The sequence below is a fragment of the Galeopterus variegatus genome, unplaced genomic scaffold (genome assembly GCF_000696425.1).
Source record: "Galeopterus variegatus unplaced genomic scaffold, G_variegatus-3.0.2 Scaffold1070, whole genome shotgun sequence".
NCBI classification, from domain to species: domain Eukaryota; kingdom Metazoa; phylum Chordata; class Mammalia; order Dermoptera; family Cynocephalidae; genus Galeopterus; species Galeopterus variegatus.
In genome coordinates, this window is record NW_007727181.1 from 388,371 (window position 1) to 411,426 (window position 23,056).

The 23,056-nt window shown below is 40.4% G+C and overlaps 1 protein-coding gene across 1 annotated transcript in view; it reads left to right on the forward strand.

Moving 5' to 3' along the window:
• Positions 1 to 23,056, forward strand: part of CLDN10 (claudin 10) — a 119,072-nt gene that overhangs the window by 73,605 nt on the left and 22,411 nt on the right. The window lies entirely within an intron of this gene.

Genomic DNA, 23,056 nt, shown 5'->3' on the forward strand with positions numbered 1-23,056 from the left:
TGAGTGGCATGAGACAAAGACTCGTGGCAGATTGTAAGGGGTCAGACAATCCCTACCGGAAGGAAACAGGCCATTGAATTACTGGAGTCAAGAGCAGGCAAATCCACCCGGTTGGCAAGCTCAGGTGAGGCTTCCAAGAAGGACTTACAGCCTTCTTCTGTCTTACCTGCCTGAGCATATTCAGTCTAAAGGAGAGCGTAGTTCTCTCTACTTTCATGAATGCAAAGTGAACTAATCTCAAATTACATAAAGGAGAATGTTAATATCATGGTTACAAGCTTTTACACAAAGGGAAATATCTGCTACACAGACATTTAAGGAAAACACCTTGTGTTTATCAACTATCTAGTACATACACTTTTGATTGCTTTATCCATATATTTCACTAAAATATTTCCCTGAAACACACTGATCTTTACAATACTCTGTAATAAAAGGAACAATGTAAGAATTATTTTTTTCTTTAAAAATAAAAAATGAAAGAATGAAGTCACTTTTCTAAGTTCATATGCCAAGTTCCTAGAAACACCGCTTGCCGTTCCATCACATTAGATTCCAATAAGAGGAAACTAATCACTTTTATTAAAAAATAAAATATGGTGAGCTTTAAATTAGGATATAACAGTAATGATAAGTTCTTTATTTTGCATTTTTAAAGGCCATCTTAATTTTCAAATAAGGATTCCAATGTATTTGGTTATCAATATGAATGTGAAGTCCCTGAGAGAGAAGCTGATTCATACTTTAAAGTCACAGGGTCTCAATTTTTCTAGTAGGTTATCAGAAGTCATTATATTCTCCTTTTGAAATTATTATCCAGATTACAGTATGTAAAAATTAAATCAAGAGATGATATTTAAGAAAGAAACTTTTGGATGTTGATTGCTCAGTATTTACATTTTTTAAAAGGTAGATAAATAGACCTGCACTTATACAAGTATTTGATTTTCAACAAATGCACCAAAACAACCCAATGGAAATTTAAACAAATGGTGCTAAAGTGACTGTAGAACCATATGGAAAAATGAATCTCAACCGCTAACTCATCCCAAACATACAAACATTAATTAGAGATGGACTATGGCCTAAATATAAAAGCTAAAAGTCATGAAGTTTTAGAGTAAAATATGGGAGAATATCTTCATGACTTGGGGGTAGGCAAAGGTTTCATAAGATAGGTCACGAAAAGTAATATCCATATGAGAAAAAAAATATGTGCATATATATATAAATTAGACTAGATTGAAATTTTAAAATTTTGCTTATCAAATGATACCTTTAAGACAATAGACAAGCCACACACTGAGAGAACACACTCACTAAAAAATATATCTGACAAAGGAATGACATCTAGAATATATAAAGAACTCTGGCAATATTAGATAAATGACCCAATAAAAAGGAGCTAATGATTTGGACAGGCATTTCACAAAGCAAGTATTTGGATAACTGATAAGCACATGGAAAGTGCTCAACATCATGAGTCATCAGGGAAACACAAATTAAAACTCCAATGAGATATTACTGCATGTTGGGGTGTGGGGGATGCCCTGACAACTAGCTAAACCGAGCTCAGCTCAAGGGAACGAGGCCGAAGATTACCCCCTGCCTCCTCCTCCCTGTGTGAGTGGGAGCGGGGTGGGAGAGCCCAGGAGATAGGTAAGTGCAGCCACCGGCCCCAACCCGGCTCACAAAGGAACACTCAGACACGGTGCCCCCACAGTCAAGCAGTTCCGTTTATTCAACTCAAAGCCTACATATTTATGCATAAATGGGCTAAATGGGCAGGGGATTCTGGCAGGGGTCTCCACCTAACAAGCCAATCACCTTATAGGTCATGTGTGCATACATGGCTCCTGCCTATGCTTACAGTAAAGATCATGAAGTGTCCGCGAGACTGGAAGGCTCTCTGCACCAATGATGCTAAGCCCCGTTTTTACCCGAAACCATAGTCACTCCCCCTTTACATCCTCCAGGCGCCATCCTGAACATGTGTGAAAAACAAAGAAGGGAACAAGCAGTCGCCATTAGGTGTAGCAACCATCTGTGCCAGAAAGGTAGCTGCCACCCAACAACAATATATTTTTATTAACTGTAATCACCATGATATACAATACATCTTTTAAACATATTCCTTTTAAATAAAGGAAATTTTGTGTCCTTTGACTAATATTTTCCTAAACCTCCCACTCTCCAGCTTCTGGTAACCACCATTTATCCTTTTTATGAGTTTGACTTTTTTACACTCCACATATAAGTGTGAGATCATGTAGTATCTGTCTTTTTGTGCCCGGCTTATTTCATTTAATATGATGTCCTCCAGGTTTATCCATGTTGTTGCAAATGGTGGTGGCTGCATACCTATAAGAACGGCTAAAATAAAAGACTAATAACATCAAATGTTGGCAAGGATGTAAAGCACCTGAAATTCTCATATATTGTTAGTGGGAATGTAAAATAGTACAACACTATGGGAAAAAGTCATGCAATTTCTTATAAAACTAAGCACACATCTACCCTACAACCCAGTAATTTTGATCCTAGATATTTACTCATGATAATGTACATTCACAAAAAAAACCTGTACCAGAATGTTCAGAGCAGCTCTATTTATAATAGACCCAAACTGGAAACAGCCCATATGTTCATCTATAGAAAAATGGATAAAAACTGTGATTCCTCCAGATAATGGAATTCTACTCAACAACAACAACCGCCCAACAAAAGAATCAGAAGAAATGAACTGATGAACTATTCATACATGAAACAACATGGATGAATCTTAAAAATATACTTTTTTATTCCATTTTCTGTTGCTTATCACAGAACATCTGAAACTGGGTGATTTATAAAGAAAATGAAGTTTACTTCTCATGGTTTTGGAGGCTGGGAAGTCCGAAGAAGTCCAGGGAACACATCTGGTGAGGGCCTTCTTCTGGGTGGTGGCTCTCTACAAAAATTCAGGTTATCACACAGCAAGACTCACATGAGCAAGAGAACTAACCTTCTCATTTTGTTTCATTTTAAAGCCATCAGAACCATGTCCATGACAACCCATTAAACCATGAATGAACCAATCCATTCAGGAGGGCACAGTCTTCAAAATCCAATCCCCTCTTAAAAGCCCCACTTTCCACCACTGTATTGGGGGTTAAGTTCCAACATGAGCTTGGGGGAACATTCATACCACAGCATGTACTAAATTAAAGCAGCCTTGTGCAAATGAATACATACTATTTATTTCATTTAGATAAATTTCTAGAACAGACAAAAGTAATCTACTGTGGAAAAACCAGAAAAATGGTGGGGGGTGAAATGACTAAGAAGGGGTATGAGGGAACTTTCTGGAGAGATGGTGATATTCTATATCTTGATAGGGGTTTGTTTTGTTTCCATAGATGTATGCATTTGTCAAAAGTCAGTGAATGTACACTTAAGAATTATTCATATCATTGTATGTAAATTTTATATCAAAAGAAAAAAACCTAAATATTAATCTCTAGCTAGCAATAAGCATGCTGAAATATTTAAGAGAAATTGTACTGATGTCCACAATTTATTTTAAAATGCTCAGAAAAAAAAGATGAACTGAAGGATGAGCTGAGGGAGGGAGGGAAGAAGTGAGGGAGAGAGAGAGAGAGAGCAAAGCAAGTAAAATGTTAATGGTAGACTCTAGGTGTTGGGTAGGCTAAATGGGTGTTCTTTGTAAAATTCTTCTAACATCGCTACATACTTATTAATTTTCATAAGAAAATATTGGGAAAAAAGAAAGTAGGTTTTTAAGAAAAAGAACTGTTTTTAATAATTGTTAGATATACCAATCTTCTAATACATTTCAAAGAACTGCTTTCCAATGAGACTATTTGACAATAAATTACTACTTTGTTCAATCCTTTAAAAGATAAATCAGGCTGGTATTTTTGAATGTCTTCTAGAAATTGTAGAGGTAAAAGCAAGTGGATGGGAAAAACTTTCAGTCACATAAATTAAGTATTCATTGAGCATTTACCACCTGCCCATCCTGTGGGATATAAAGACACCCAAGACTTAAAGATCTTACCTGCAGGGGCCACACTGTCATTGGGCAGCCACAAAGAATGGAGCAAAAGTCAGGCTTCCAGGCAATGCAGGCTAAGAATGAGTACGCACGTGGGCAGCAGCACCTTCAAGGCCCAGCAGTGTGGCCAGTTAGCCCCAACCCTGCCCCTCCCCTCCACACCAATCTTCTCTTCCCTCTAACTTGCTCCCCACCCAGACTGCTGGCTCTGTCTCAAAGCTCTCCTCCCAAGCACCATGCTTCAATATTGCACTTCATTCACCAAGACTCAACCCCAGCCCATTTCTCCAGGGACATACTCCCTGACCCAGAGCAGAGATCAGGTTCTTTGTTGTACAGCTTCAGAGTACAGTAGTTCTTTATTTAAGAGCATTTGATTCACTTCATAATTACATGGTCACCAGAGGAATCATTTGAGTAATTGATAGATTTTAAGCTCCATGAGACAAGGAACTGTATTTCCTTTTTAATTCTAATCATACCCCCAGCAATTAGCTGCATCTGTTACGAAGGTTACATAGGAAAACATACAGAAAGTATTGGGCTTTTTTTTTTCTTTCAATAGGAAAGAAGGAGGAGAAAAAAACCTGTTATGTCCATATGAAATCACTGTCAGGATCATGTGTTAATAAAATAAATTCAAGAAAAGATTTGTTAAAAAATCAAAAGAAGGAAAATCTTTGTAGAAACATAAAATCTTAGACAGGAAGTGATATTGTGGGTCACCTGGTCCACCTATGCTCAACTATACTGTCAAATTGATGCATATCTTTAGTAATTTTTTTAAAAAATATAACTATTTATATCAAACTATTAAAGAATTGAGACCAGATCAATTCTCCATTTTCAGAAACTGATCATGATATAAAGCATTTAGTATAACGCATGATTCACAGTGATAGTTATAGTAGTAGTAGTATTACCAAAAAATCTCTAAGTAATAGTGCCTTATTTAAAAAAAAGCACAGATTTTGGACCATAAAAAGAAAAACAGGATTAAATCACAACTCTGCCACTAAGTAGGCTTTTTCTTTTGGCGACTGGCCAACATGCGGATCCAAACCCATGACCTTGGTATTATAAAGCTGTGCTCTAAACAACTAGGCATACAGCTTTGAGCAATTTGCTTAATTGATATCTCGAAACCTGTTTCTTTTCCTGGCATTCAATTAATGGTCGTCAATAATAGTTATATTATAACAGCAATGGGGATGAATAGGAATCTGTGTTTGTTCTCAAAGAGCTCACAGTCCAGCAGGGACATGGATATAAACTCTGATTCTGTGCCGGAAATGCAGCAATGGAAGCATGCCACCAGGAAGAACGGAAAGTACCTCTCAGGCCTGGCCTCCTGGAGAAGGAAAGAGTTTTGTTTAAAAAGTTAATGAAAAGCAGGCGGGCCGGTTAGCTCAGCCGCTTAGCGTGTGGTGCTGATAACACCAAGGTCTCAGGTTCGATCCCTATACTGGCCAGCTGCCAAAAAAAAGTTAATGAAAAGGAATTCTCCAGGCTGATTAATAGAAAAAGACACTCTGGGTAGAGGAAAACTTTGATGTGTGTTTGCTATGATCCCAGCTGCATATTCCATGGTGGGGTATGGCAGGAGGGGGGCAGCAGATCCTGGGGTACCTTGTGTGTCATGATAAAACACATGGTGGGTGATAGGGAGCCAGGAAAGGGGTTTAAAGCAGGGAGGAAAACAATCCGACTTACTTTTTAGGAAAATCCCCTAGGGAGTCATATGGTGGATGGGTTTGAAGGGATGAGGCTGGAGGCAGCAAGACCAGTCAGAGGCTGTTGCAATAGTAAATGGAGCGGTGATGAGAGCTTGGATTGGGAAGAGAAGTGTGGCCATGCAGAGGTAAGAATCATTCAAGACATAGTTCAGAGTGTCGACAAGACGGGGCAATGTGGAGTACAGTGGGAGGAGAGCAGACTAGGGTGGCTGCTGAAGACTCCTGACTGGCTTGGCGGAGTGAGTGGTCCACAGATATGGTTCCTGGTTCAGTGCAGAAAAGGCAGAAGGTGGGAAGAGGCAAGCTGAGGTGAAGATGAGACATTTGCTTTTAGACATAGTTTGCAGCCCCTGTGAGCCAGCAGGAGAAAAGAGAAAGGTGTCCAATGGGCAGGACTGGACATGAGGACAGGGTCAGGGAGTCCCATTTGAGAGCCACAGGTTTGCCCAGGGAAAGAGTGTGTTGTGGAAAGAGATACATGCCAAGCTCAGGAGATGGTGAAGAACCATGCAACAGGCAGAGAAATAGAAGTGAAAATAGGGCCATGGAAGCCAAAGGAAGAAAGTATTTCACGAAGGAGGAGTTGGGCAATCATGTCAACAGGTGCAGAGAGGGCTGGCCGGTTAGCTCAGGTGGTTAGAGTGTAGTCTCGTAACACCGAGGTCACGGGTTCAGATCCCCATACGGGCCAGTCGCCAAAAAAAAAAAAAGGTGCAGAGAGGACAAGCAAGATAGAGTGGGAAATGTCCACTCGATCACATAGCACAAAGCCGTGTACCCCATCCAGCTGCAAGGTCAATGCATGTATATCACCTTTGCCTTCAGTGTTTCCGTGGAAAGGAAAAAGGTGGGAAAGTAAAGTGCAGAGCTGAGAAGAGAATGGGGCAGTGAAAAGAGAGCTTGTGATAGCAGACAACTCTATCAAGATGCTTAGTTGAAAAAAAAATTCAAAATGCCCCCCAAGATACCTTTAAATATGTTTATGTATTTTACTAACGCTGAAGGAAACCAGTCCTTGAGATCTGCTTCATGTAAGCAGAAAGATCACCCAAGAGACAATTTGTCTCTGCCCATACAAAGCTTACAGCCCAAGAGGAAAAAAAGTTAGGAACACTGTTTGTTTGTTTTTTGTTTTTCTTTTTTTGGCATCTGACCGGTAAGGGAATCTGAACCCTTGACCTTGGTCTTATTAGCACCATGCTCTCCCAAGTGAGCAAACCAGCCAGCCCTTGTGATCACTGTTCTCTAGAGAATATTGGCGCTAAGAAACATTGCTTTGTAATCTAACATTGGGCAAAATTTTCCAACACATTTTGATGAAAAGAAAACTATATTCCTAAGTCTGGGCCTTTTATTTTGCCATTTTTACCTTGCAGTTGCAGATCTTTGCCTTGCAGCCCTGTGAATGCCGTCTTTGACATGTCTCTCACATCTGTTCTTTCTCCTTTCCCACGGTCTTTACAACAAAACTGTTTATTTTTAAGCAATTGAATGCATTTTTTAAAAGTTCACATTTAAATGTCGTAACAATCTTTATCCAAAAGAGGGCGCAAATTTCTCATGAATATAGCACGGTATTTCACAAAATGTGTTTGCCCCTGGTGGTATTTACATTCCGCAGCTGCTGTAATTTAATGCAGAAACATTATTCCTGCGGCATATGCATATAATTAAGTCCTGTTTTGTGAGTGCTAATTAAGAGCCTTTTTCTTCTTCAGAGTAGTTTCAGAAAAGAGCTAATACAAAAATAAGTTGAAGCTAATGATTTTCTATTTTGGTTATCTAACTCAAATTAAGATAGAACATTTTAAAATTAAACAAATGAAAAAAGCCAGTGTGTTTACAATCTTCTAATTTTAGAATGTATTTTCATTCTACCATAGCGTAAAGAATACCTAATGAAGTAATATGGTTCAGACTTTGTGCAGGGGTGGTTAGTACATTTAGTACATGGCTAATTGGTTTGAGAGGATTTGTTGTTTTTGTGTGTGTGTCTGGTTTTTGCCATAGCTGGAACTGTTTGTATTTCCATGAATACCCAGAATGTCTGGCTCTTCTCCCACACAGGAAGCAGAATGACCACTGAATAGAGAGGAGGGTGGCAATTCCCATCTCAGCTATTTCTTCCGCTTGAGTCTCACCACGATTTGCATATATTTTCTAATGGGAATGACATGCCAAAGAAGTACTGAAGTACTGTCAGGTTTTATAAATGTGAGTTATGGAAATGGAAGGAAATTCAAAGAGGAAGCCATTTTTTCAGTGGTAGTAATGTACTACCTGTACTACAATGGCAATCATGCACAGGAATCCCATCGAGAACAAATATTCATTTACTCAAATTCTGTACTTTAAATGTATACATTAAGACACAACTTCACTCCACAGAATGGCATTTCCAAATCTGAAGTTCCTGTCGATTTGTTAGCTTATTTTTGCTTCTGTAACTAGCTTGGATTCCAAACTCCAGCTTTTCCATCATACCTACCTGCCTGGTAATTTGCTGGTATGTGGTAACCATGAACATTCATCCAGGGGAGACAACACCATTTTGATTGGATGGTAGGCCCTATGAATGAAACCAACTATGAGTAGAGAATCACTGAAACTTTAGCTGCTAAGTGATTAGCACTGTGTCTATCAAACCAGGACCTACAAACAACTACATTCGCCAGTAGCAATGCACAAACAGCACTAAATGAGCTGAAATTATAGTCTCTGTTTATGCTCCAGTCTAAAATGACATTGCCAGAAGATCTGAATACATTTTTGATGAGGAACCAACATGATAATAAGAACCAAGCATTATTTCCAACTTTCATCTAATGACAAGCCTGTGACCCATTGCCAAACTATTTCTTTGAATTACTAATACGTAGTCACACCTACTCTCCTTATTATCACAGAGTGTTACAGATTGACTCATCTATTGATTTCCACTTGTGACTGGCCAAAACTTCTTCCATCATGTACCCCATCCAGCTGCAAGGTCAATGTATTCACCTTGAAATTCTCACACTGCATCTTGGCCAGCTTCTTCCTTTCCTGACCATAATATCTAGTCTCATCTAGGGTAGAGCCTGGATCACATTTTCTTTTCTGGATTTTTCTGAGTCCATGACTCCTCCTCTTCCTCTGTCCACTGCCACAACCAACACCCTTGTTCTGATACCCCCTCTTATGACAACACCCCAACCTATCTTATACTCCATTTCTGTAGATTCTACTGAGAAGGCGATTTTTAAATACTGAAGTTGTTTGATGATGCCAAACTTTATTACATTTCTAAAACTTTTTATTGCTCTCCAACAATATAAACCAGATCAATCAACCACCAAAAATGTTTGAGGACAGCTATGTGTAAGTGAAAGGTGCAAAGGAGACAAAGACTCAGGTATATCTCACAACAGCACAAAAGGAAGAATGAGGATGCTGGTGGTACGATTGGATTTTGAATCTGTCTTCACATTCAGTATTTACATTAAGACATTTGGGAGTACAGCATTGTTTCCATATATCTTCTCTGAAATGATAATTTTTCAATAGTATGTGACTTTTAAATGTTTGCTACATTCATTGGTTTAAAGTTCACCTTCTGAAATCAATTTGCTTAGAAGATGAATCTGATTTTATAATAAAAGTTTTTTAAAAGGAGTCAATTAGAAATGTGCAGCTAGAAGAAAGCTGTTACATTATTTAAGGCCTTTAATAATGCATAAAGGTAAATCAGTAATAAAAGCTAATTACAAGATGGCTTTGTTTCTTATTGAAGCTATACGTTCTACCTTTCCAGAATGTCGTCTTGAGAACACTTGTATGTTTCTTTTTTTGAGAAAAACTGTGGAACTAAGATGATGCTCATTATTTTGAGCTCAAATTATAATTCTTTTGGTTTTACAGAAATTTGTAATGCTCCATAGTTATTTTATTCAGCTTTTAATTATTATTATTTATTATTTTATTTTGTACTTTATTCAGTTTAAAAGGATAATGTTGACCTTTAACAAATGTTTGCCTTTAAGAACAGCTTATCACTGAAATCCATTAGGATATATATTAATTACAAAAGACTACTTTTTAGTTGTTCATGTGAATTAGATAAGAAATACATGGCATATACGTATCCTTAGAAAATATCAGAAACAACTGAACAAAAATTACATGCTGGCTAGTGGCTCTGGATGGGAAATGTGAAATGATGTTAATTCTTAAAGTTGGCTGCCTTTGTTACCTAAAAATATGATCAAGCCTGGAGCCTTACTTAGTAGCTTAAGTATTTGAGATATTAAGTGAAGTTTTGTTGGGGAGAATAGTGCTTTTTTGCACTGACACTGAAAATACCAGTTTACTGCCACGTGGCACTTTTCTGTTTAGAATTGAAAGAAATATATAGCATTTTTCAAGTTTGGGTGTTTGGTTCTTTAGGATGTATACTTTTAATAAAGCTTGTTCACAGGGCCGGCCCGGTGGCGCACTGGATAGTGCGCCCGCTTGGGAAGCGCGGCAGCGCTCCCGAGGGTTCGGATCCCACGTACAGACCGGCTCCCGCTCACTGGCTGAGCGAGGCGCGGGAGCAATGCCGAGGCTTGCGATCCCGTTGCCGGTCCCCGGTCCGGTACGGGGGCAACACTGAGGGTTGCGATCCGTTGCCGGACACGGAAAAAGACAAAAGACAAAAAAAAAAAAAAAAAATCTGAACACACAACTCACCAAAAAAAGTTATACAGATGGCAAATAAGCATATGGTAAGAAGCATATGAAAAGATGTTCAACATTACATGTCATTGGGGAATTATAATTCAAACAACGAGATACCACTACTCACAAATTAAAATGGTCAAAATCCAAAACCTTGACAACACCAAATGGTGGAGAGGATGTGGAGCAACAGAAACTTTCATTCATTGCTGGTGGGAATGCAAAATGGTATAGCCACGTTGGAAGACAGTTCCTTGCAGTTGACAAGTGTGTGATTTGAAACACGGGGTGGAATGGCCCGGGGCCCACGCTGAGAAGTCAGCAGCTGCGTGTGCTAAATCTGGCTCCATCATTAACCTGCTGAGGGGCCTTCTACAAATTGCTCAATTCCAGCCATGAAAATAAACATAGGCGCCAATGCCCTAGCATAGATCTAAAGGAAACCAGCCGTGCGCATAAAATAAACGGAACTCCTTCTGCCTTTCTTTCCTAACACTTGTGGGAGGCGGGGAGGAATTTGCAATGACCAGGCTGTAGGTTACTGTTCTTTGCTTCTAATTAAAAGAGGCAAATGTAAGCAAGTGAACATCACTAGGAGAAACTGGGGCAGTTGGGACAAGTGTGGGCAAAACTTAAGTAAACGTTGAGAACGAAAGGGTCAATCCCCGTTTGAAGAGGAGAGAAAGAGATTTCTCGATGATTCTAACCTTCTCCTGCTGGTGCATGCGTGCAGCAACTCTGTCACACTCTGACCACTCTGGCCCTGCGTCTGAGTCTCTCTCCGTCTCCTGGTTTCTTTCCTTTGTCTCCCCATTCCTTCCTGTTTTTCCTTTGTTGGCACTGTTTGAAGAGGAGGAGGAACAATATTCTCCCACCACATTTGTTCTGTCCTCCCTCTCTGGTTAGAACTAGACAGACTAGCTTTCAATCCTCTCACTTTCCCCCTGCCACACTCTACTTTTTAGACGGGAAAAATGGGCCCAAGTAAATGTAAATTAACAAGAAGATAGTGACAGAGCTAGCCAGGTCCATTAATGCCAGTCCAGTGCTATTTCTGCACATTGTACCCAAATTTAATGATTAAAAACAGAAACAAAACATTCCCAAGCCTGAATTGACCTTATATTTTTAATATGTAAAAATGGTATTCTATGTTCATTACTTTACGCCCATGGGAGTTAGGGCAGGTAGAGCATGTGATGGCATTTAAATACCATTATTTCATGTACATTAGGATTATTTGATTTAGAATATGAATGTATGTACTTCAAAAATCAATGTGATTTTGAAATGTAGTCAAAAGTGTGGTTCATCTTTGACTCAGTTTGGCCAGAAATAAAATATAGCACTGAAAATATGTATGCTACATTCACTAAATAATCAAAAAAGTTAGAATCAAAGGTCACAGTCATAGTTGTAGACACGACCACGGCAAAAAAGAAAAAGTCATAGTAAAAACCCACATTCACATTTGTCCAGTGATGAGGTAGAGCAAACATCAGTATAAATGGGGATCTAAAATCTACCCTTTTCAAAAGTCATCTGGCCTGAGACAGAGTTAGCCAGATCTTTCCAGGTGCTGAGAAAAAAAGAATAATGTCATTTCAAACAGGTAGAATTGTGGAGATGCATAATGCTTAGAGGTTAGCCTAAGATTTAGCTTAGATTTTCCCCCAAACCAATGAAATGCAAATGTCTTGAAAATCAAAATTAATTGGCTGTTAGGGAAAAGGGTATAAGACACTGGTGACCCTAATCTGTGAGTACAGTTACCACGTAGTTATTCCTGGTAGATTATGGGTAGCAAAACAAATAGGTCAAAAAACATACTGCATTTTCCTAAATTCATATTGTGACTTCAAATGACTTCAAACCAACTGTAGAAAAATTCTTTAGTGGTAAATATATTATTTATATATGTATATACAATAGGTTTTAAAGACAAAAAAAGAGCAATTAATTGTGGATTAATTTGATTAAAGTATAAACTGATAAATTCTTATATTCATAATAAGATTATAATTTGAAGGGATATGACATTTCTTCGTGTTAAAAGATTACTCAAAAGAACAATAAAAAATTAGACATTTACAAGTAGTTTTTGAGAGTTTATGCTTACCATTACATCCAACATATTGTCATCCTTTTTGACTAATAAGATTAACTTCAACAGCCATTTATCAAATGCTTATAATATTCCCAGTTCTATAATATTCATATTTTAATTTATTTGATCCTCTCACATCTGGAAATTAAAATAAAATCATAGAATTTTATTATTGGCTTTTCTCCTCTGCAGTATATGAATTCAAGAAACTCAAGAACAAATAGAATATCATTCAGGTCATTTAACCAAATTTCATTGGCAGTTTTATTTACTGTGTCAAAAAATATATAATATAATCTTTCATATGGTGTTTTGATTGGAAAAAACATTGCTTAACTCCATAGATTTACATACATAGATGCATTGTACGGTGGGGAAGTAGATGACGTAAGGCATATTTCTTTGTCAGAAAGATTTATGCCAGAAATTCTAGAGGTGTGGCCGTTACGATAATCACAGGCAACACATGACATCAACTGCGTTCTTTAGATCTTTTTATTAATTCTTCACAAACCCTAAATCAAACACAGAAACAGCATTGCTTTGAACTGCAAAGAGAGGTGTGTCTATTATCTGTCTACTGTATTATCACCACACATTTCCACTGTGATTTCCTTTCTTTTCATGTTACTATTCAAAAGTCATTTATAGCAATGACTCTGCATTAGCCTGAACCACATAGCCTCCTAGTAATATACCCGTAAATATTTTATCAGCATGTTGAATTAAATCATTTTTTAAAGTACTTTCTAAGTCTAGCATTCTAGAACGACAAAACATGTATGTCACATTGACTTTTAAAGGACATCAAACTAAAGGCATAAATTTTAGTACAAAGTCAAATAGACATGAATACAGACAGAAAAGCCGCATCTGAACTATTTCCTTGAAGGATTTAACCATATGATTAGACATTGTGAAAGAAGACAATGATGAGATAGTTTCAGGGCCATGGCCACGACTGGTCCTGCACCCTGCACCCTTACTCCACGCTCCAAGCTGTGTGCCCTGGTGCAGGGTTGCAGCCACATGGAAGAAGGGGCCTCTATCCTTAACTCATGCAAAGGCCCCTTACAGGCCAGTAGGAGGTCCTAAAATGTTATTCTCTCACCTTAAAAAATTAAAACAAAACAAAACAAAAAGAGCTTTTCATGATCCCACTTTGCCTTCAAGTCTCCAAATCTTTTCTCTCTTTCTTCTCAAGAGTTGTTTACTCCTACTGTCTCCATTTCTCCCTCCCTTTTGTGTTGAACTTACTCCCATCAGGTTTCTGTCCCCACCCTCTCCACCAAAATGGCTCTTATCAAGGTCACTGATGTCCTCCATGGTCTCTTCTTCAGTCTACATGTGGCTCGTCTTCTCAGCAGGGTTTGACTCCAGACTTATATAATCCACTACCTACTTGGCTTCTCCTTCTGGATGTCTCCTGGGCATCCCACACTTGACATTTCTAAAACCAAACTTCTGATATTCACCCATGAACCTGCTCATCTAGAATATTCCACATCTCAGGAAACAACAATTCCATCCTTCCAGGGGCTAAGACCAAACCCTCGTGTCTTCCTTGACTCCTCTCTTTCATTCAGATGTCACAGCCGGTTCCTCAGCAAACCCTGTCACCTCTACCCTTAAAATACATCCAAATTCAAAATTTGACCACTTCTCACCACTGTCCTGCCACTGGCCTGATCAAAGCTGCTGCCATCACTGGACTTAATGACTGCAGTGGCCCCTCTTCTGCACTCCTGCACGTGCCCCTCCTTGGGCGATCCTCAGGGTGATCCTAAAACAGAAGTCAGACATCGATCCTCTCTCAAAACCCACCAGTGTCTTCTCATCACACTCAGAGTAAAAGCCAAAGTTGTTATTAGGACTTACAGGGCTCCCTGTGAGCTGCACAGACCCACATACAAGTACACCCTCCCACACATACATATCTACACGCATGCACACATGGTCACACACACAGACAGACACACGGAGACACACAGACACAGAGTCACAGACAAGCAGAGACACACACAGACACATGGATAGACAGACACATGCAGACACACACAGACACACACATACATATGCCCATGAACACACACAGACACAGAGCATGCACACAGACATGTAGACACACATATCTACATACACATGTTACTACATACACATATTACTGCTCTGTCCTCATCTCCCACCTCTCCCTTCCGTTCCCTCTGCTCCAGCCACACTGGCCTCCCCAATGCTGCTCACACAAGTCCAATGTGCTCCCCTCTGGGAATGCTCTGCCTGAAGCTATCCACATGGCTTAGGCCCTCAGTTTCTTCAGGTGTTTACCAGAAGTCATCTTCTCAGGGCGGGCTTCCCTGGCCACCTACCTAGAATTCAAAAACCACCCACATTTCATAACCCCCTGCCCTGCCAGCTTTTTTTCTCCTTAGCATATATCATCAATTATACTAAGCATTTGTCTTACCTTGTTCCTTGTCTCCCCAGTGGCATGTAAGCTGTAATTGGGCAGGAACGTAGTCTCTTTTGTTCACCACATCCCCAGTATATGGATGGATGCCTAGAGCACCATAGACACTCAGTATTACATGCACTTTGAACTGGTTCCATGAATGAATAATGCTGTTCTAGAAATGGCAGCAAAAACTAAACGAACTACAGGTTTATTTGAGCATAGACCTCATGGAGATGAATCCCAACCTCTTACCTTGGCTTCTCCAATCTCTTTGAATCTGCAGAAACCAAAACAACCATCAGTTTTTTTTTTTTGTTTTTTTTTTTTTCCTTTTTGTCTTTTTTCGTGACCGGCAACGGATCACAACCCTCAGTGTTGCGCCCGTACCGGACCGGTACCGGACCGGGACCAGCAACGGGATCGCAACCCTCGGTGCTGCGCCCGCACCTCGCTCAGCCAGTGAGCGGCCGGCCTGTATGTGGGATCCGAACCCTCGGCGGGAGCGCCGCCACACTCCCAAGCGGCGCACTGTAGCAGTGCGCCACCGGGCCGGCCCAACCATCAGTTTTTCATGCCACCATTCCCCTAATGATTGGTCAGTCCTCCCAGTTTCCAGTGATGCTCCTCAGTCTCTGATCACCTCTGTTTTCTCAACCATTTCCTTAAAGGCACCTCTAGCACATCTTACGGAGGCTGGGTTTGCCTGCAAGGATACGGTAGAAGAGAGGGAAGGCAAAAGTCAGTGGGCAAGAAAACTTGCATTTAACATCTGATGTGACACTTTCCCTTTGTTTTGTTGTAGTACATCTTTTGTCAGCTTACGTGGGTCAAAACTTCACTGGAAAACAAAATAAAAATGAGAAGGAGAGTTCATAGCATAGGAAATGATACACACTGCAGAACACCCCCAATTCAGAATAGCAGGGTAGAAGGGTGGGCGAATATTCCCACTCAAGGCAGAGAATACAGTCCAGAACCCAAAGCACGCAGGAGACAGATCTCAGAGGGTACTCTAAAGAACACTATATACCGTGCGTATGGAGACACACCCATACACACTTTGAGAAAAATGTTCCAGACACAAACTGTGAGATAGTGAATCAGCATTGCTAAGGACACTGTTAAACAGCATATTAGCAAACTGCAGTTCACCTATTGCAAAATCTAGACACATACAAAAATTAAATAAGGAAACCAGGTAATCAGCTCAAATACTTCCGATTACAAAAGCAATTTTCCTGAAAAGTAAAGAAAAACGCAAGTTTTCTAGAATTGTTTTAATTCATTTTGTATGTGTTTGTTCATGCACTGTAGATATCGATTGAATGGTGTACATGAACTAAAAAGTTGTCTTGGTAGGAGGCAATTTCTCACTAAGGAGTGTAGACTCTCCAACTGAGCTGGCTAATATGAAACCTCACCTCCACCACCTTCTAGAGCAAGTGACTTAATCTCTTTGTGGTTCAGTGTCCTCATCTGTGCAATGGGAATGAAAATAGTACTTACTTCATATGGTTGTTATTAAATGAGTGAAGTGCTTAGGATGGTGGCTGGTAGCTAAAAAGTACTAATACCAGTGTTCATTTGATTTAAAAAAAATTTTGAAATTAATGATTTGCTTATGGGATGTTTCTGTAAGAACATGCTTTATTTTTTTGCTGGCTGGTACAGGAATCCAACCCCAGACCTCAGTGTTCGCAGCACTGCACTCTAACCAACTGAGCGAACCAGCTAGCTAGAACATGTGTTTTTGACCCTGAAATAATTCATTATGAACTTCCAATAATTTTCTCTATGAAGTGAGCCAAATGGTAAACTTGGGGCTCCTGAGTAGTTTGGAATAAACTTCGCAATAGCTCTCTGCTGAGAACCAGAAAGTCTTTCTATGTAGCAACAGGCACTAGAAAGTGTTGCTTCCCACCCCTACACCTGGTGATGCAGGGAAGTGGGGGCTGTGAGAGTCCCCTCTGCTTCCCCTCCGTGTCCTGCACTGTAGAGATAGGGCTGGGTCTGGAGCTCACAGACCCCTCAAAGCCCATTGTCCAGACTGGGTCACAAACCCTTCACATGCAGGTTTACAAGTTAGGTAACTGGAAAAAAAGGTCCTTGGAGCTGTAGGTGAAGAAAGAGTAGTCTTTATTCAGCACACACATGTCCGAGAGCTAGGCAGTCCAAAGAGAAACTCAGAAACTCAACTGCTACTGGCAAAGTCCAAAGAAAAAAAACTGAGCAGCTGCCAGCAAAGTAAACATGCTCTGCTTTTAGACATGAGCTCTCTGCCGGCAAGCAGTTTAGGGCTGCTGCTCCACAAAACTCTCAAACACACAGTAGCAACAAAACTAAAAAGATACATTGGTGCACATGCGCACTAACTCTGCCCACACACACAATTTGTTTACAGAGAATGTGCTGCACCACACCCAACTGGACCTGAGGCAAGGGCACCTGACCAAACTATTCTATTTTCCCAACATGCATCTTCGTCTTGTTGCAGCTCTCTTGCTCCCCTCCCCTTGTCAGTCTGTATCTCCCCTGACTTCCCACCTCTTTATCCCTTCTCTGTTTCTTGCCCCTTCCCTCTCTCCTTGCATTTCTGTTACCCTTACTCTCTCAGTCTTGGAGCTATTCACGCCTTTTAATCTTTAACTGTCCCCTGGGTTTAGTTTTAGTCTCACTTCCAGCCCACTCCCCGTTGGACCCCCTCCCCATCTGCTTCCCCTGGACTAATCTCTGCTCTGACTTCTGGGTTTCTCTCCTCCACTCTCGCTCTTGGCCCCAACCTCTTCTTTGTGGGCATTGTGCTGTAGGCTTTCTGCTTTTTTTGAGATTTGTAGTACAGTTCATCCATATTCACTTTCTTTGCACCAGTCTAACTCTGATTAATACCACTTTTATGGAAAATGTAATTTTATAGCTTTAAAGAGACACAAGGAGATGAAAAAGCATGATTGAACTGAATAATATCCATTACTGATTAAGCATCTACCACCTTCTAGTCTTTTATATACATTGTCTCTCTTCCTCACAATACCTTCCAAAGAAGCTGTTATTTATTCCCATGTTATAGTTGAAGAAGTGATGCTGAGCGACATTAGGTGACCTGCCCAAGGCCATGCAGAGCTAGAATTTTATCTCACATCTTGCTGGTTCCATCGTCTACCCTCTGTCCACTTCATCACCCTGTATCATATGTGGATATCACATCACTTTATCATGTTTCTAATTTTTAAAAAAAATTGAAAATAAGACTCCATGTAGAGACTTTGAAACGATTTTTGCCATGCACCCTCCCCACCCCACGCACAGGTATTCCCTTTAAACACAGCCAGGGAGGAAGGCAGAAAGTGGGTAGAAAATGAAGCAGTGACAACACCAAAGGAACACTCTTTATTTACTTATTTATTTATTTTAATTGATGCATCGTAATTGTACATGCTTATGGGATACAAGCTGATGTTTTGATGCATACAAATGTTTTATAATGATCGTGTCAGGGTAGTTAATGTAACCACGACCTCATGCATTTATCATTTCACCAAAAGACCACTCTTGCTTCTTGTCTCTCCTTGTTGATTTTGTCCATGAATGACCGAGGTCATTAGGAATCATAGACTCAGAGACTTCTGAGTTGAAAGAGGTCTTGGAGGGCATCCAAAATAACTCTGTTTTCCAAGTGAGGAATCTCTGATGTAACTCAGAGAAATAAAATGACTTACCCAAAACATATAGATTTACTTGCTGCCCTGACCTGGGTGGGTAGTTTTAATTAATACTCATCAAGTGCTTATTGACCAACAAAATTCACCCAACCCTCCTGTAAGCCATGGTAGTTTCCAGCATTCCATTCCAGTGAAAGTCATTACAGGCTGGAAGGGTATTCAACAAGACAGCTGAGATGCTAGAGCCCAAACCTTACCCCTCCAGAAGCTCAAGAGGAATCTAGATGATCCTAAAATACCTCAGAATTGCAAATGAGTGTATTTTAAGTGAATGCATGAAAAATAAATCCACAAGGTCTATGTAATACCCATGGAAACATTCTGATGCTGTACAGCCTCAGAGGTTGCCAAATGCTAAAATAAGGCAATTGTTTGTACACTTACAATTTGCCCAAAAAGTTTTATATATATTTATGAGTATGTGTGTTTATATATACACACACACACACACACACACACACACCCATACATTTATATATGAACAGTGTTGCAATGATAAGAATGTGTTCGTTCCATAACTATTGCTATCCCTCTGTAGCTTTCATGCTAAGTATGTTACAAATATGATAGGATTTCTGTAGAGCATTAAGATAAACAAAGAGTGTTTGGGAAAATGGAAGGAAAAAGAACACAGATATGCTATTTTAATATCTTAGTTTCGGCCTTAATGTTTTCTTTAACATGGTGTAACAATATTTGGCTCCTGGGAAGTTGTTTTTTTTAGTTAATACCATATTTATCAGGACTTCAGTTTCTTCCCACCTGATTAGCAGCACGCCACCTCCCTGGAATCTAGGAAGAAGCTAATGTATACTGAAACCAAATTTGATGCTTAGAAAATCCTTGAGCTGTTGAAAGGCACACCTGTGTTGTTTAGCAGGCGAACTGAATCTCCAGTCAAGAATTTCTGCAAATCTCCTGTTCGGTTGGCTAAACTGGTTTTCACTCCTATTGAACAACACCAGGGTGGGGGGATCCTCTATTTTTCCTTAATAACCATATGATGCCATAGAAATAACTTCCAATGCTAAGCCCAGTGACTTAGACATCAAAAGTGGAAAGGCTCAGAATATATTTCAGGGCATACACATATGTGTTCAGGTCAAATTTATTAATTTATAAATCAATTAGTAGTTTTCATATTGGAAAAAATCTACAGCTCTTTGTAAAGACCAAATTACTATTAAGATGCTACTTGAATAATTAAGACGAAGCAACTTTTTTGATGTACTCACTTTTGTACTTAAATTAAGAATAGCCTGTTATGAATAGGTAAATAAAAATTTCAGTGAATTGAATCCTAAAGAAAATAAGGGAGCATTTATCAGTTGAAAGTAACTCTCTGTAAATCAGTTTGCAGATTAACTGCAAAGGTTATTTAGGACTTTTAAATTTTAACAAGCCATTTAACCATTTTATCTTTTAAAAAATATTCTCAGTTTGGTCCAATTTCATTTTCTGGACATTCTGATGTTGGATTATGTGGTACTCTATAATACCTTTAGGATTCTACAGACTAAATTGACTTGAAAAGCTTAAGATATAAGGCATTCTAAAATAAATGCTTGATTTATTACGTAATATTCTTTAGGTATTAACGTTAACATTTTTCATTCTTTGGTCAGGCACTCATGGGCTTTAAAATATAACTTTCTAGTTCAGTTGGTTAGAGTGTGGTGTTATAACACCAAGGCCAATGGTTCAGATTCCTGTACTGGCCAGTCGCCAAGAAAAAAAAAAACATATTATATATCTTCCTACAGTAAATACTCAGTATGTTCTAAGGCAGAACGAGAAAAGAGTTAGGGTTATCCAACCTCATAGAAAGGACAAAGGATAAAAGTAAAAGAAAAATTAATCAAGTCCTTAGGCATGACGACCCTGGTCTGTTTTGGCTGGCAAAGGAACTAAGAGAACTGCCACCGAGGTTTTAATTTATGGATTGTTTGTCATATTTCCAAGCCCTTTTGTTGAAATTGTGTGTTAAAATCTCTATAGTAATAGAACATTTCTTTTTTTTCAGTTTTCAACAAAGACAATAATATTCTTTCTTTCTGTAACACACACCATCAGTTATGCTAAATTAACTGCACATTCTTGGGTGGGAGGGGGGAGAGGGAGGAGGGAGGGAGGTTTCGGTGATGGGCCATAATAATCAACCACATTGTATATTGACAAAATAAAAAATAATAAAAAAATAAAAATAAATAAATCAACTGCTTATACACATATTCATGAAACTCAGCCGGTCAGAGCTGTGGTTCTCAGCCCAGCTACACACCAGAAGTTTTAGAAATACTGCTACCATGGCCACTCCCAGAGATTCTGGCTTACTTGGTATACTGATGTAGCAGAGAGAGCAGAGGGGAGTTCCAAGTTGGAATTAAGAAATTGTTTTCTGGGCCGGCCCGGTGGCGCACTGGATAGTGCGCCGCTTGGGAAGCGCGGCGGCGCTCCCGCCCGAGGGTTCGGATCCCACATACAGACCGGTTCCCGCTCACTGGCTGAGCGAGGCGTGGGAGCGACGCCGAGGGTTGCGATCCCGTTGCCGGTCCCCGGTCCGGTAGGGGGCAACACTGAGGGTTGCGATCCGTTGCCGGACACGGAAAAAGACAAAAAAAAAAAAAAGGCAAATCATATAATAGAATAGAGGACACTGTTGTCACCACTCAAAGGTGACTGATTTGAATAGCAGGGAAAATGAGAAGGAAGAGGTTAAGGTGTTTCCCAAACTTTGTTTTTAAGTTTGACCTACTAGTGAAGCCCACGTGACACATCAGGACCAGGAGGGTAACGGTGTCTGCATCCTTCCAGGCAAGCCGTCCTCACCTTCATTCAGGTTCACACAAGCCATGAGGCATCCAGCACACAAACACACCGCCCGCCTGCTGCTGTGCAGCCACTGGAGTAGCACTTACTTCGTGTCGTCTCAGAGCACAGATATGGCATTTGGGTAGAAGTGACATATATGGGCTCGATCTAAAGAAGTGCTTTCTAAAAGGGCTGTCAAAACAAAACAAAACAAAAAACCAGGTGTCTTGCCATGAGCTGAACTCCTGGCCCTGAATCATCAAGCATCGGCTGAAGATTATCTCTAGAAATAGGACAATGTTCTGAGGGTGGAGCATGTCTTCATGTCTACAATGGTCCTTCCAAATCTAAGTTTTGATCATGCGGTAGTCCAACTTCCTCCCTTCTCTATAGTCACCTAGTCACTTCTAATGTCATTCTGCACCCATTTGGTTAAAAAAATAATAATAATAACGACACAGGGGGATTCCGGAATTCTTCACAATGAACCAAAATGTCCGTGCGTAAAGATTGTGAAACAAAGGGTTAGGAACGAGCTTTATTGTAGCAAACTGATTGATGGGTTTTAGTGCTTCGGTTACTTTTGGCAAGAAGTGAATCCTGAAAGCTCATACAAAGAACTGCAAGGACTTTAAGTGGACAAATAACTCCATAATAAAGCCAGTGTTTTTGTTCCCTCATTTATGCCCAGATTTGTGACCTCAATAGCTGGAAGTACACCCTGATCTTTGTGTTTACCTTGAGACAGCAATGAAGGAACGAATGAGTTCATTCCTCAGTTAGGCGGGAAAGGTGGAGGTGGTTAAAAAAAAGTCAAACCTGATACACAGCAAAGTTTCCAGCACGACAGAACCATCACTTCATAGAACAGACTCACAGAACTGAGAGCTGGAAGGACCCTCCAGGGAAAATGTCTGAAGCGCATGTCTACGTGCGGTGCTTTAGTATGACGAGGCCAGCACTGTGGCTGCGCTGTTCACGGTCAGGACTGTCACGAAGGCTCCCCGGAACCCGCGCCGTCCACCTGCACGTGCTGCTGTCCTGAGTTGAGACCGGTGCCCCGCACCTCCTGACAACGACTTTCCGCATACCACCGGGCCAGAAAGGACGCAGAACTCTGAGGGCAAGGCCGGTTTCGAGCCCAGAACCTGAACAGTGACCCCTCCTTGACAAGCCAAACAAAGTCACCCACACAAGCGTGGCATTGCAAACCTTTAGAGTGCAGCAAACCGAGGGCTGCGTTACTAGACCGCGTCCTTTCAGGACACGCAAAAGGCTTTTTCCGCTCTGCCTTTCCAAGGTACTCAGGAAGCCGAGCTTCGTGCTGCGGGTGGGACTGGGTCAGGGGTGCCGGGGTGCCGGGGTGCCGGGGTGGGGCGCGGCAGGGGGTCCACACCCGGCTGCCAGGCCGTGCGTGCGTCTCTCCAGCGAGAGAGCCATTTTCCGCGGTCCCTGGGCCCGAGATGCGAGGACGGG